The sequence below is a fragment of the Mytilus californianus genome, unplaced genomic scaffold, assembly GCF_021869535.1.
Source record: "Mytilus californianus isolate M0D057914Y unplaced genomic scaffold, xbMytCali1.0.p SCAF_2, whole genome shotgun sequence".
Classification (NCBI taxonomy): Eukaryota; Metazoa; Mollusca; class Bivalvia; order Mytilida; family Mytilidae; genus Mytilus; species Mytilus californianus.
This window is the reverse complement of record NW_026262668.1, coordinates 120,257,963-120,274,100: the sequence shown is the minus strand read 5'-3', so window position 1 is coordinate 120,274,100 and position 16,138 is coordinate 120,257,963. Positions and strand designations below refer to the sequence as shown.

General features: G+C 33.9%; 1 protein-coding gene across 2 annotated transcripts in view; it reads right to left on the bottom strand.

Moving 5' to 3' along the window:
• LOC127728698 (transcription factor CP2-like) overlaps window positions 1-5,462 on the bottom strand; it is a 49,297-nt gene extending 43,835 nt beyond the window's left edge. The window contains exon 1 of one of the 2 annotated variants that reach the window (XM_052236330.1): window positions 5,380-5,462. The gene's annotated coding sequence lies outside the window, so the exon portion shown is untranslated. The remainder of the gene's footprint in view (window positions 1-5,379) is intronic. The other variant, XM_052236331.1, reaches the window with a different exon arrangement.
• Between the last annotated feature and the right edge of the window lie 10,676 nt (window positions 5,463-16,138).

The following is a 16,138-nucleotide window of genomic DNA, read 5'->3' as shown; positions in this document are numbered from 1 at the left end:
AAAGAACTGCCATGTAATGTAAAATGCAATAAAAGGGCCCAAAATATTTCAACATTCACAGATTTTGAACAAGTAACTCAAGATACATAAACTTTTCAAGATTAAGTATGGGTCAGAATATAGGGTTCTTTTGTACTTTAACAATATCACAATAACAATAAAGTGACCTCAATTATGGACAAGATAAATGGCATGAAGCCAGTCAGGATTCTCCCCATTACGCCACCTAATTTTTATAATCGTAAAAATGGAAGCCATTGTATTGATGACCCGCTGTCAATTTAGCTCTTGAAAACTGATAAGTTTATTCACATAGTATCATTACGATCCTTACATGCTGGTGTATTTTAAAAGACAAATGTATCTACTAGCTATTGAGCATCATTTAATGTACTTTTATGCAGTTGGTCAACTTGAAACTATTGTCTGAGCAGTTGTCAGGGGGAATTTTCGAAAATTCAAAAATATTTAAAAAAATTCTAATTAAATATTTTGTGGAAGGGCAGACTAAAAATTTTCAGAGGTTGAAGACTAATTACCCTAGATAACACACACAAAAAGATGGAGTTTTTTTGAAGTTATGCATTTTTAAGATCCACCAGAAAAGGTAGCTGTCAAGTACTTTTTGTAAAAATTTGTTATTTGAACACACCATGCACACCTTCTCTGTTGTTATGACTCATTAGAAAGGTATTTCACTTGACCCATATATTTCATCTTTTAGTACTGTAAATTTTTAATGTTATTGTATCAACCTACAGCCTAAATATATAAAAATAATAGAATCTGAAGCTAGAAGATGTATCAAATATTTTTCTTTTATACGTTTTCAAGACAGAATAGTCAACTCAAACACGCCTATGAAATTATTGCCTAATTTGGGGATTTTTTTTCAAAAAAATGTCACTGGGGGCAGAAATGCAAATTGATGCTTTAAAAAGATAAATCTATTATCTTTCTTTGGAATTTTTTTCGGCTGAATTTATGCTTATGCACAAAAAAGATCCAAGTGAATTTGCACCTACCACAATCGACTGTTTTGTGAAAATTTGTCTATAATTTAAAATTTTACAAATATATTGAAGCTCAATTCAATAATTTAAGTAAAAACACATACATAAGATGCATAAAATCCTTAATTAGGCACATTCATTAAACTTTTAAAGCCCATAGAAACAGATGTAAACATTTCTAATTTATCAACTTCGTCTTTTTTACTTTCTTGAACAAAGAGTTCCATTTCTTTTGTTTAATTTCAACTGGGTTTCCGCCTGGAAGCCAAATCTATCAACTACTGTTTGAATTGGGGTAACTGACCTTTTCAATTCTCAAGGCTAAATATCTATTTTTTAGACTAATACATGTATACCAATTTAAATGGCAACATAGAATTTTAATTTGTCCGGTAGGGATGTTTTGCAAATGGCCATATTTATTAAGATGATAATTCTAATAAGGCTATTACCCTCCATTATCTTATTTCATTACAACATCTGAATATTTTTTTGTAACATTACAAGTACAATGTACCTTTTCCCCCCATCATGAATTTAGATTCTACCACTAGCTACATGTACCCAATATAATAATAAACAAAATTTTTGTTGTACCTGTGTGTGCATGTAATCATATACAAAACTTTGAATGAAACTTGTACCAATTTAGGGATAAAGGGGATTTAAAGGTTGGTGTGAAGGCCATCTCTAACAAAATGACCGATTAATACACACAATGCACATGTATGTACAATATTCATCAAACCATCTGAATCTGTACCTGAAGGGTATGAACAAGAGCTGTTGTATTAATTATAGATATGTTACTATGGAATGGTGATGGGAGATACTCTTTCTGTGCCTGTAGAGTGTGGGATATGAACAAGAGCTGTTGTATTAATTATAGATATGTTACTATGGAATGGTGATGGGAGATACTCTTTCTGTACCTGTAGAGTGTAGGGTATGAACCTGTAGAGTGTAGGGTATGAACAAGAGCTGTTGTATTATAGATATGTTACTCTGGAATAGGGATGGGAGATACTCTTTCTGTGCCTGTAGAGTGTAGGGTATGAACAAGAGCAGTTGTATTAATTAAAGATATGTTACTATGGAATGGTGATGGGAGATACTCTTTCTGTGCCTGTAGAGTGTAGGGTATGAACAAGAGCAGTTGTATTAATTAAAGATATGTTACCATGGAATGGTGATGGGAGATACTCTTTCTGTACCTGTAAGAGTGTAGGGTATGAACCTGTAGAGTGTAGGGTATGAACAAGAGCAGTTGTATTAATTATAGATATGTTACTATGGAATGGTGATGGGAGATACTCTTTCTGTGCCTGTAGAGTGTAGGGTATGAACAAGAGCAGTTGTATTAATTAAAGATATGTTACTATGGAATGGTGATGGGAGATACTCTTTCTGTACCTGTAAGAGTGTAGGGTATGAACCTGTAGAGTGTAGGGTATGAACAAGAGCAGTTGTATTAATAAAAGATATGTTACTATGGAATGGTGATGGGAGATAATCTTTATGTGCCTGTATAGTGTAGGGTATGAACCTGTAGAGTGTAGGGTATGGACAAGAGCAGTTGTATTAATTATAGATATGTTACTATGGAATGGTGATGGGAGATACTCTTTCTGTACCTGTAAGAGTGTAGGGTATGAACCTGTAGAGTGTAGGGTATGAACAAGAGCTGTTGTATTATAGATATGTTACTCTGGAATAGGGATGGGAGATACTCTTTCTGTGCCTGTAGAGTGTAGGGTATGAACAAGAGCAGTTGTATTAATTAAAGATATGTTACTATGGAATGGTGATGGGAGATACTCTTTCTGTACCTGTCGAGTGTAGGGTATGAACCTGTAGAGTGTAGGGTATAGACAAGAGCAGTTGTATTAATTATAGATATGTTACTATGGAATGGTGATGGGAGATACTCTTTCTGTGCCTGTAGAGTGTAGGGTATGGACAAGAGCAGTTGTATTAATTATAGATATGTTACTATGGAATGGTAATGGGAGATTCTCTTTCTGTGCCTGTAGAGTGTAGGGTATGAATAAGAGCTGTTGTATTAATTATAGATATGTTACTCTGGAATAGGGATGGGAGATACTCTTTCTGTACCTGTCGAGTGTAGGGTATGAATAAGAGCTGTTGTATTAATTATAGATGTTACTAAGGAATGGGGATGGGAGATAGGTGAACTTGTGAATGATGGAATTATAAAAATATCTACCTTTTCTCTCCACACAGCATGAAAGCTGCAGTATTCCTAAAAAATGTATTGTTATTCATACATTTTAGTGCACACACAAATATTTACATAATGTCATTGTATGTAAAAACTTGGTGTCACACCAAAAAACTCCAGCAAATGTCCCCAAATTTTGGGAAGGAACTGGTGGTAATTCCTTCATTAAGTTCCTTACTTGTTTATTATCTTGGTGTCTTTTTATCTTTTTAAAAGAAATTGAACGATTGATATCAAAGATGACGAAAATACGATCATTTGACGAAACTACGACAAACAAACTGCAAATTATGATCCTTTTAGAAATATTGAAATTAAAAAGCGAACTGTCAGGGGGAAAACAATTTTGTTCAAATGACGAAACTACGACAAACGAACTGCAAATTGTGGTCATTGGCCTTGAGAAATATTGAAATTAAAATGCAGACTGACTAATTTTACTGGGGAAAATAATTAACTGGATTAGTGACCCATCCGATGGCGATAAGCGGATTAGCTGTAATAACAACTTTATAACACCTGTTGTAAATGTTAATTAGCTGAGGGTCATAAACTTGTCAGAAACATGTAGACAGGTAGAATTATAGTATTTTCATGCGAAAATATTTTTACACTTTCCAAATTTAAGTGACGAAATTGATTTGAAATACTTTCGTCATTTTGAAAACAGTTTCGTAAATTACGAAAGTGACGAGCGCTAGCAAAATCACTGAATTCCTTTCCACATACGAGTTATTACAATAGTGGTGAGCTAGCCAATAGTCATTCACCAGGTGTTCTCTGGTCTAAGTTGTTAAGCATCATCACAAATTAATTTAAAGTTGTAAAAGCGGGCGAGACGATACAAGTTTCTCAATATACAAGTTCACACAACTTGGATGAGCGAGCCAATCCTTATTATCAATATTTAAGGAATACATTTTAATTACGGAGTTGCTTTATATATAATAGTTCAAGAAAAACACAAAAATGATTTTTTCAATGTATAAGTGTTTTATTATTTAAGTATAATAATCTCAGAACTGAATAGTGAGTTTTTGTCCTGTGACTTTTTGTCCCGTGATTTTTTTGTCCTGTGACTTTCTGTCCTACATTCCAGTTGAAAACTTGCCAAAGGGGTTGTCCGTTTAGCTGTACGGGATGTATACATACGCAGCCCCGTCTGAATAGAATGGGACGTTGATGCCTTGTTGAGAGAGAATACCACGCTTATAGAACCTCTACAACAACCCCAGACAACAACCTCATTGAGGGGTCCACATGTGGCCTGTTGCAAGGCAAAATTTCGGTCCCTATTCAATGTACTCTCATTTTCCAGTGTCGGTACAAATTTCCTACATTTGTAGATATGGCAACATTTTGTGCCTTATATGAAATTTCCCGGACATGCATCCCAGTTGACCATTACTACAGAACATACCCATTGTATTTATTGGTTATCTTTTCTCGTTCTCAACATGCATGAACTATTTGCCACTTGCGCTAAGCTAAGCTACCAACATTAAATCATCCTTTCTTGCACAAAGCCTTCTTTTAATATTACCATCAAATTCGTTTTCTTCACGCATTCTTAAAAATATAGAATCGGCACATGTTTTGAAATAAAATGGCGAGATGAAAAATGTTTGTCGGCTTCGAAAAAAAAAGGATGAGTCAGGAACATAATTTAGCAATTTAAAGACAGTAAGAGATATTTTTCATACATTTTAATGTTGTTCCTATTAGTTTTGTGAGTGGGTTATTAATTTTAAAATTTGCTTCGAGAAAATAGCATCTATCGATAAGACTTCGGGTTTCAACATTGATAGTAAAAAAAAAATATCCAATAAAAAACGTTGAATGTAAATGATATGAAACTCCGAAGTCTTATATTATAGGACTATTCTTACAATATGCGTCTGAATGATTGAAATTTTGAAATTGTGAAATATGTGTTTGTATGTATTAAATGTTTTTGTGTTGATACTTTATCAAAATAATAAATCTATGCACATAGTAAAAAAAAATATTCCGAGGCTCAGAACAGCTTCAACCGTCAAATGCGACTTTTAGAAAGAAGTGCATTAGTTTAAGCACATAGTTTAAGTTTTGCAGATGAAAAACAAAACTGTTTTGATGTTGTACCTTCAAAATCAAACAATTATATCGGCGATATATACACTTTTAGTCTTTTGTTGTCAAAATCACACTCTTCTTTCTGGCCTTCACCTTTGCATGAACCGGAAATGCAAATACAGTCAATTCGTACCCTATTGATCTCGGACCCGATTTTGCCTTACTAAAAGTGTGAGTTTTCATGAAGCAAATGCGTGAGATTTGGAAAAAGTTGTAAAGATCAAAGAGAAAAAACAATAGATCAAAGGAAAATGCCTCCTTCTTCTTCTTCTTCTTCTTTATAGATCCCTCCAGCGTTGGAGCACACTCAGCTAGCTGTGTTCCCTTAACGAATTAGTTTTTTTTTAAATGTTAATGTATTCACATTTGAAGTTGTTCAAATTTAAAATGTTGAAAAGAAATCCTCCACCGGAACGTTGCACATGCACAAAATTTATTTAAAGAAATGTACATATTATATACACGAATAACCCATACGTTCGCCAGGATGTAGATTCGATGATAAAAGCAATGTCTAGCTTAATAAAATCTATGAACAGTCGGCACTAGTTTGGCTGTTGAAGAAACTGGATAGAGTTTATGTTTTAAAAGACATAATTTATATCGGAAAGCCTAGTAGAGAACGACTAATAGACTATGCATTCCAAAGATGTTAAAGATGGATATTTTCTAGATTATGTTGACATCTCTGTTAATAAACAATGATATATTTTTGCGTTATGAAAGTTAGTTCTACTCAGATTTAAAAAGTCTAGCTATACGCACATTCAGGCTTTTATATGTTGTATATTAGAGTTAAGCAAGCAGATATTAATGCTGCAGATAATTAAGCATATAGTTCACACTAAAGTTTTAAACGGCTACTATTTTACTATTGATAATAATATCACATAGACACATGGTGGTAAATATTGTCATTGGTGTCTTAATGGGGAGCTGTGAGACACAGGGAAGCGTTATATCTTGGTGGATAATCTCTTTTTGTGAATTTCATAACAGTATATTCTGGACATGTTTTCAATCTTTCCAAGTATTTCTGGGTTGTTCGGTATAATGCACAGATTTGCAAAGTTCTGACAGTCTGCTATAAGTGTACATATTGCATCACGGTTACTGAAGTGAGTTGTCCATTTTGTTTCAGATATAAAACTCAACATAAAGTTTTTGATTGGAGTATATAATGCTATCCTGATGTTCATATACAGAGGACAAGTTGTTAACACATGACATAGGCCTTCCGTTTCAGTTCTATAATTTTGACAAATCGGGTCTACTTCGGCCTGGTTAAATCTGTGTCTATGAGCTTGTAATAGTTAGGTTCCCGTTAACATGCGGCTTTTTGTAATAGCTTTTCTGATGTCCTAGACTGATAAGGAAACTGTAGCCGAAACAGGATGTGTGACCCCTATTCCTAAGTTTGAAATTGCTAAATTTTGTAGAGTTGATTTTTCTTCACATTCTAAGCGTAGTTTGTTAGACCAATGTTCGTTTATTGCTGATTTTGTCAGTCTTTTCCATTCTATTTTTGTATACTTCTTTTCAAATAATTGAAGAAAGAAAGGTAGGTTGTACATCTCTAAAATTTCTGCTGTTTTGGTAAAGAAGTTTGTTGATCTGCCGGACATATATTGACACATAGCTAGTGACCTAATAGTTTCATTGTTGCTGTTGAGAACACCAAATAAGAGGCCTAAGTTGTCTTTTATGAATTTCAGCATTAAGAGGAAGAGCTCCAAGAAGTAGGTATACTGATGCACATGCTGTCCTTTTAGGAAGAAACTGTAGTTTTCTCAAAATATCGAGGCGGAAGCTTGCATAGAAGCGTCATTTCTTTAGAGTTCACATGCAGAGTTTCAAGCCCGTATAGCAACCTTGGTAGGACGTATGCTTGATAGATCCTATATGATGATTTAGGGTTTAAACCATTTGAGCCATGTACACCGGTCTTTATGAGAGAATACAACGTTCTTCTTGCTAAACTGATGCGATCTTCTACATGTATTCTGGTTTCATCTTTTGTTGATCTTGTGAGCCCTAGATGAGTTGTACGATCAGAACAATTCAAATCATTGTTCCCCATTTTAAAAGCATCGCTATCTTCAGGATCTTTATGTTTTTTTCCAGTCTTTATTATAACATTACTCTTTGCGGATGGATGTTAAATCGATGATCTTTTGAGTAGTAATCGACAATGTTCAGCATTTCTTGCATTTCTTCTCTATTGAGGGATAAAAGTACAATGTCATCTGCACAAGTAGGACATCCCACATAATTGTTGCCTATATGAGTACCTAGATTTCGTTTTTGCAGATCTAGAAACAGTTCATTTATGTAGTACCTAGATTTCGTTTTTGCAGATCTAGAAACAGTTCATTTATGTAGGCCTACATAAATGAACTGGTTCTAGATCTGCAAAAACGAAATCTAGGTACTCATATAGGTGAGTAGATAGGATACCTCCTTGACGCACGCCCTGGTGTATATCAAAGCTTGTACTTGTTTCTCCTTTCCATTTTACTCTTGATGTTACACCGCTATATAGCTCCTCAATAATGTTCCACAAATTCAGATTTAGCCCGTAATGATATAGCCTGTCCATCAGTATTTCGTGACTAACAACGTCAAATGCCTTCTGACTGTCGAGTGTTGTGACAAAAATGGTTTGCTTTCCTGATATCTCCGAGCATGCCTCCGAAAGTATTAAGGCTGCCATGTTTGGAGATAATCCTTGTGTAAAACCAAATTGTAACGGAGATTGACCAGATTTCATTAGGTTGGCTTTATCCAAAATGATATATTCGAATACTTTTCCAATAACTGATGTAACTGTTATACCACGATAGTTTTCTACTTCATAGAATGCTTTTCCTTTCTTCAGAATTGGTGATACTGTCCCAGTTTTAAACATTGATGATACTTTTTCCTCTAATAGAATTTGATTGAAAGTTTCTCGTAGTATTTCTAGTAAGCTGTCCCCGGAGTGTTTCAAATGTTCTGCGGCTAAATCATATTCATCTGCTGCATTCTTAGCATTGAGTTGGTTTATAGCTTTCCGGATGTCTTCCTTTGTTATGGTAACTTCTGAGTTGTTGAAGTCTTTGCGATTTCTTTTATGATTTTACATCTTTTCTTACAGTTCAGAAGTTTTTCGTTGTTGAAATTAACGTTGTCTTTTGGTTGGGCCAAGTCTTCAAAGTATTTTGCTAGTAATTCTCATTGTTCTTTTTTGGATATAGCTTCTTCCTTTCCCATTTTTAGAAAACCAGTGTCTGATTTTGAAGTTTCTGATCTATTTCTTCGAATAAGTTGGTGGAATATTTGGTCATTTGGATTTTCTTCAAGTTTTTGAATGAATTGTTCTTTTTCTATTGCAGTTTCTATTCTCTGCTGTTTTCTGAGATTTCTTTTGGCTTCCTTTTTTTCTTTAAAGAGAGGATGGTCATCTCGTGGTCTTCCTGCATCATTCTAGAGTCTATGTTTGATTTTGCTTATTCCAATCAGTCTTTTAACATCGGGGGAACGGAAGCTTTTCTTTTGGGTCCATTTAGTTTGATAATTCTTGAAGGTACTGCTAGTTTGGTAGCTTTGTGCAGAATTCCCATGACACATTTCCAAAGATTTTAATAGCAGGATATGTAAAAATCAACGTGAAAACTAATTACAAACTATTTAATTTAATTTGGAACACAGCATTTTATTTCAAAATAGCTAGTGGCAATTTTTGTTTTCATATCTTGATTACGATACAATGAAATCTTACCCTTACCCTATGCGTAGTTACTTAGTACACGGAAAAAGTATGTACTATGAAAATTAGAGGGCAAATTTAAGCAATATGATTGGACGAGAAGTTGTAAGTATGTGCTAAGTACATGTAGTAAGACACTGCTTTATATCAATACACATAGTTACACTTACATCCCAGTTACTTTGTTCTACCAGGGGTGATCTGAGCCGGATCATTCCTACCAGATCACCCCAGCTTAAGTTTCTTTGTTTTGCATGCTTTCCTTTGTTTTGCAACATTTTGGCGGGAATGCCTTATCCACAATAAAACTTAGAATTATTCTTATAAAGAATAGAATAAAGACACACTTTAAAAATTTATGGGGGCCTCGGTGGCCGAGTGGTCTAAGTAGTTACTACTGTAATCACTAGCCAGTCAACACTGAGGTTGTGAGTTCGAACCCCGCTCGTGCGGGTGCACTCGACTCCAATCTTAATTGACTAGGATTGTCAGTTTTCCTATCGAAGGTCGGTGGTTTTCTCCGGGCACTCCGGCTTCCTCCACCAATAAAAACTGGCCGCCACGATTTAGCCCAAAAGCGGTGCTTAAAAGTGGCGTTAAAACACCAAAAATCAATCAAATCAAATCAAAATTTATGTAGAAAAAATCCATTGTCTATGCTGGGGTTCGAACTCAAGACCTTTAACATATCAACCCACGACACATACCCCTACACCAGGACGACTGGATACCAATTCTCAGTAATTTAATATATTTAAAGGAAGCAAGATATTTTCATAAGTGGGGCGAGTTGGCAGACCTTTATTCAGTGGGATTTTAACTCTTTTCATGAATAAGGCGAGTTGTTGGACTGATTGTTCAATGGGATTTTACTCTTTTTCATAAGTGGGGAGAGTTGGTAAACAAGTGTGGGGCAATTTTTTAGAAAGTGGCGATTTAGTGTGGGCCAAGTGGCGATTTAGTGTGGGCCGATTGGCCAGTGGGACGAGTTGACATGGTTTCATATTTAAACATCGTGTTCGGGGGTCATAAAGGGTATATATTATATAGTAATATATAAAGTATATTATAATGGCTGTGTGGCGTTCTAAACTAGATTTTATGAATTGTAAATGGTTTTTCGATTAATCTAAAACAGTGGGATGTAAAATAGTTATCCCATTCGGACTTGGTGTCTCAGTGTTAGATCACCTTGTGGCCTCCGGCCATAGGGGTGATCTTACACTGACACACCGCGTCTTCATGGGATAGCTATTACCAGCAACTACCATCTTTTCATTCCGGAGTCAAGGACCTTTTAACATCACATATTTATGTGAGATTGAAATATAAACCGCTATTTTCCCAATTCGTGTTCGATGCACTTATAAACTCATGATCTGGTAAATCACTGTCACTGAGTAAATTATCAAACCATGAAACTAAGTTTATGAACTCTGTTTTACAAACACTTGTGATACAAGTAGTCAGCTAAAATAACTATCAATAGACCAATTAAAAGATAACTTAAGTTGTAAATATGTGCTAAATTGGATAGTCTATGAAAAAGTATCAGGGGTGATCTGAGCCGGATCACCCCTACCAGATCACCCTAGCTTGAGTTTCTTTGTTCTGCATGCTTTCCTTTGTTCCGTACCATTTTGGCGGGAATGTCAAATTGATACTAAAACTAAGAAATAGATTAACTATATATCAAAATTTATGTTTATTTCAGATAAGGAGATTGATCACTAAATTTTAGACTAAGTGATCACTCCCTCTTAATTGAAAAGGGGAGATATTTTAAAATCCCAAGAGAGGAACGACTTTGTCATAAATGTAAAATACTAGAGGATGAGAAACATTTTTTTACTCTATTGTGATTATAATAAAACACTAAGAAATGCCTTTTTTGAACACATATGTACTGAAAATAATAACTTTAATAATTTAAATGAAGAAGAAAAAATTCATTATTTACTAAATCCATCAACGCCTTTACAAACAAATAAGTTAGGAACCTTCTTGAAAAAGTCATTAGAACTGAGGGCAGGGGACTCTTAACATCTTGTTTGTTTTTATAAATTTTGATGCTGTTTTTATTGTATTTGTTTGATATGTATGTATATATGTTTATTGTGTTAATACATGTTGGTCACAAACTGTAAAGCTTATACGACAATAAAATATTTGATTTGATTTGATTTGTTAATAAATGCAGTGTCTATGCTGGGAATCGAACTCAAGACCTTTAGGATAAACACACGATAAATACACCAGCACGACTGGATACAAATCAATGTTAATTTAACATGTTTAAAAATTGTGTCCGGGGCTGATTAAGGGTACTAGTATATACCATATAGTAATATATAAAGTATATAATAATGATTGTATGGCGTTCTAAACTAGATTTTATGAAGCGTAAATGGTATTTTATCTAATCTAGAACAGCTGGGATGTAAGATAGTTATCGCATTCGGACTTGGTGTGTCATTGTTAGATCACCCTCTGGCCTCCGGCCATCGGGATGATCTTACACTGACACACCGCGTTAAATTAAAATTAAATATTATTTGTGGATAATACGTTACAGATTCGTTATAAATGTGAAAAAAAAATGCATATAGGACTTAGTTACAAAAAAACAAATGTATGTATATATGCATGCATTGGTGTAATAATTTTCACAACAATATTATTGCTAGAAACTCGTTTCACATGACCTTAATTCAGCCGACTCGCTAACAAACAAAAGAAAGTCAAAAGGCGTTGACAATGCTTACTACTATGTGCGTGAAAGTTTGAGATAACACATCAATGAATTCCGTAAAAATAGAATTCATTGCTAAGAATATTTAATACTACTTTTCTTTCATAATTCGTCCGGATTTATATTTAAGGTAAAAAGAGAAAGGTATGATTCCAAAATCGAAAGCATTCTGACGATGCCATGGCAAAAAACGAAAAACGATTTTATAGCTAGCTATAAAACCAGATTTAATCCACCATTTTCTACATAAGGAAATGCCTGTACCAAGTCAAGAATATGACAGTTGTTGTCCATTCGTTTGATGTGTTTGAGCTTTTGATTTTGCCATTTGATAAGGGACTTTCCGTTTTGAATTTTCCTTGGAGTTCGGTATTATTGTTATTTTACTTTTTACTTTCTGTGCAAAGTCCTATAAAAATTGGAAAGCCGCCAGACTGGAATTGATTATTATAAATATAGAAAAGGTGTCAATTAAGTAGTTATTGTTTCAATTAATTTAAACAATTACCTAAATTAAAATCATCAAATATTGTTTCCTGACTAAAACATTCAAAATAGATTTATCAATAGATCAAAAGTTTTATAACAACATTGTGATCAGAGAATTCAGCAGGATGTCGACATACTGTCTTCAACATCGAAACAAATGCCATAGTCATTTCATAGAAGGAAGAAATAGTTAAGATAATTTTGCATGACAAAAAAAAGACAATTCTGCATATAAAAAACTAACAACTCTTTTTAGGGTGGCTCTTGTTTTATATGTAAAGTTGTAGTATTATGTACATGTTTTGTAAGAGATGAGACTTATATAAAATATTGTCTTGTCTTGTCTTGTCTATAAAAAACCCTTAGGCTATCTAAAACAACAGTTAATTCTGTAAACGGAGGAACACATTCTTTATGTACATGCCCCAAGCCAGGAACCTACAATCCAGTGGTTATCGTTGGTTGCTGTCTGTCATAATAATTGTTTTTCGTTTATTGTTGATAGAGCATAATTTGGTTTTTCTCTTTCTTGTTTAAATGTTTAAATGTTTCACCTTTGTCATCATAGGGCAGTGTGGGTTTTGTTCATTGTTGAATGCCATACAGTGAACTACAGTTATTCACATTCTTGTTAATTGGCGGACCACAGGCATTCGACGCCCTATCAATAATAATAAAATATGGGCAATGGGAAGAAAATAGTGTCAATGCATATATATGTTTATATTCTTCTTTTTCTTCTTCTTCCCACTGCCCATATTTTATCATTATTGATAAAACGTCTAGAGCCTGTGGGTGGATATATATATAGTTGTCTGATTGACTATCATACCACACCTACTTATTTTTTTTATATAAACACCACATCATAATTGAAGTCAAAACCCGACAGACACATCCCATTGAATTAGAACAGTTATTAGATGACGACGGATATGTTTCAAGTGTCGTATTTATAATCCCGTCTCCTTTTCCCCGAATGTGACCTACCGACATAGACTTATCCCCGGATTTTTACTTACATGACCAACACAACGGGTGCTACATATGGAGCAGGATCTGCTTACCCCTCCGGAGCACCTGATATCACCCCCAGTTTTTGGTGGGGTTCGTGTTGCTCATTCTTTAGTTTTCTATGTTTTGTGTACTGTTGTTTGTCTGTTTGTCCTTTTCTTTTTTAGCCATGGCGTTGTCAGTTTATTTGCGACTTATGAGTTTGAATTTCCCTTTTGGTATCTGTTTGCCTCTTTTTTTGCCTGTATCTTAACAGTAACCTAACACTTACACTATTTGCTGATTCAAATACAATCTTCAAATGTGTTGATTGTATAAAATAATGGGTTGACAAGTAACATTTGAAGTTAAACATTGAGCAATTGTTTATGTACATTAAAATGTACATTAATAACCTAGTTGGGATGAGACCTTGTTCTCTCCGGTGTTGTTTCCAGTGAGGGAGTCGGAAGTTATGCTATCCACAGAATTGAAACTCTTTCGAACCTCCTTATTTTACTCATGTTATAAAGACAAGGAGAGGACTAAGTGCCAGGAATGAATTTTTAGTTATCTAATTTGGCAATCATGAAAAACAGGTTTAGAATAGAGAAGAAATGCTTAAGCTTGCTCAAAATTATTGCCTGGATTTAACCATGTTTAATAAGCGTTACTAAGAAATGTTAATTACACCTATATGAGTATGAAAGGCTAAACTGTAGAGAAAAATAATCATACATAAGATATGGGTTTTACTCATTGTTGAAGGCCTTACGGTGACCTATAGTTGTTGTGGAGAGTTGTCTCATTGGCAATCATACCACATCTTCTTATTTGTGTATATAAGATAACGGAATATACCATGGGTGCGAGTGATTCACGCCCATTTCAAAATTTGTCTTTTACATTATTGATCGATCGATCATAATAGTTATCAGAACTTGTGGCGTGAACATAATTGATACCGTAAACATCTCATATTTGATATATTGATGATTTAATATTAATTAATTAAATAACAACGCCAAAAATTCAAATTTTGCAGTAAGGAACCGTTTTTCATAAATCATTTTATTTCTTTAAAGTTGCAAATCCCTTTTTCACCATGAATCAAATAATCATCGTAACTACTTATGATATTAAACATCGATATTATGCCATGGTATTGTTAAGCCTATCATATGTGAAATACACATCAAGTTTGTCAAGCTATTGACTGAGTTCAGAAAAGTTCTAAATATAATTCAACAATGACCATCAAAAATCTGCCTTCAACATGTAATTCTCTGAAGTACAATCAAACTTTAACATATAACTAACGACAACCACTGACCAGACTCATGACTTGGGACAGGCACAAGAAGATGTGGCTTGCTTAAACTAGGTTTTGTTATTGTTCACAACTTTTACTCTCGATCAGTAGAATAACATAACATACCCAGAAATATGAAATAACATATGGCACGTTTACAGCATTATACTATATCATTGTTTCCGTAAGCCAATAATATTACAAGGAAAAGGAAATGGTCATAATTAGCAGTATATAACTTATTCAAATATAAAAAAAATAAAGGCATTGCGAGAAACTCGATTTGTACAATGGCTTCAAATTGGAAGATTTTGTTTCCTGTCATGCACATAGGTAATGTTTTATAAAGTTCTGCTTATATTTGTGACATTAAATTTTTGAATTGCATGTATAATGCCTAGGAAGTTTACAGTTCATAGTAGCGATGTCCATCTGTGCTGGTAGCAATACAGTTTGTTGTGCACATCATGCATTTCTACAATAAATTTGTTCAAATATGTTGGAAACCAAACTAACTTAAACAGTTTTACAAATTTTATTATCAGATTTTTTCTTGTGAAGTATATACATGTCAAACTGCACATCTTTCACTGATAAATTGTTCTATTTTATTTTTTCATTGCATTTTCAATAAAATTGACACTAACGATTACCCATTAGTACTATAGAATGATAAATCAGAAACTTCACATTATTCATTATATTATACTTGCAGTGCTTGTGTTGGGAGGCAGAAACGTTTTCTTAAAATGGAAAATGCAAGGGAGCAAAGTTAAACTTACATGCCAAGTGCAAACGTTGCTAGATTTTCCTGTAGAATTTTACAACCCTGATGAAAACAAAGTAGCCTTGTGTTTTACGCCAGTAAAGAGGAACTCTAAACCAAACTGTGTTAGTACTTTTGATATTTGGCAAGATCTTTCAACTAACCAAACGAACCTGTATGTGCCGATTAAACAAGGTATTCAGACGAACGGAAGATGAACTTATTGAGATCTTTAAAATGTGCAAGTGTTTTCTATACCTATTTATGTGGAGAGCATGGCATTCGATATGCTGTCATCATCTGAGGATTATTTCGATCGTCAGCTCTTTTGATAGGTTTGCTAATAACTTTGATTTATTTTTTAATTTTAGAATGCTTAAAATAATTGATCTTTGCAAAATAATTTGTTGGTTTACACAACCTTATCTCGTTTATCTTCTCTCACAAGAACGTATTTAGAAGAGATCTTTCTTTTTTGTTAATATGCATAGCAAGTTTTTAATTTTGTAGTTCTGATTAATTGTAAAATTTCATTTGCATTAATATATACTTAAAAAAAATGCAATTTATCAGTTAATGAATATACACTACTTTGGTTAACACGAATATAATTTGTCAAATTTATATATTTAAAGATATCGACGAATGTGTTTCGGAACCGTGTCAGAATCAAGGACGGTGTTTAAACCAAAGAAATAAATTCACATG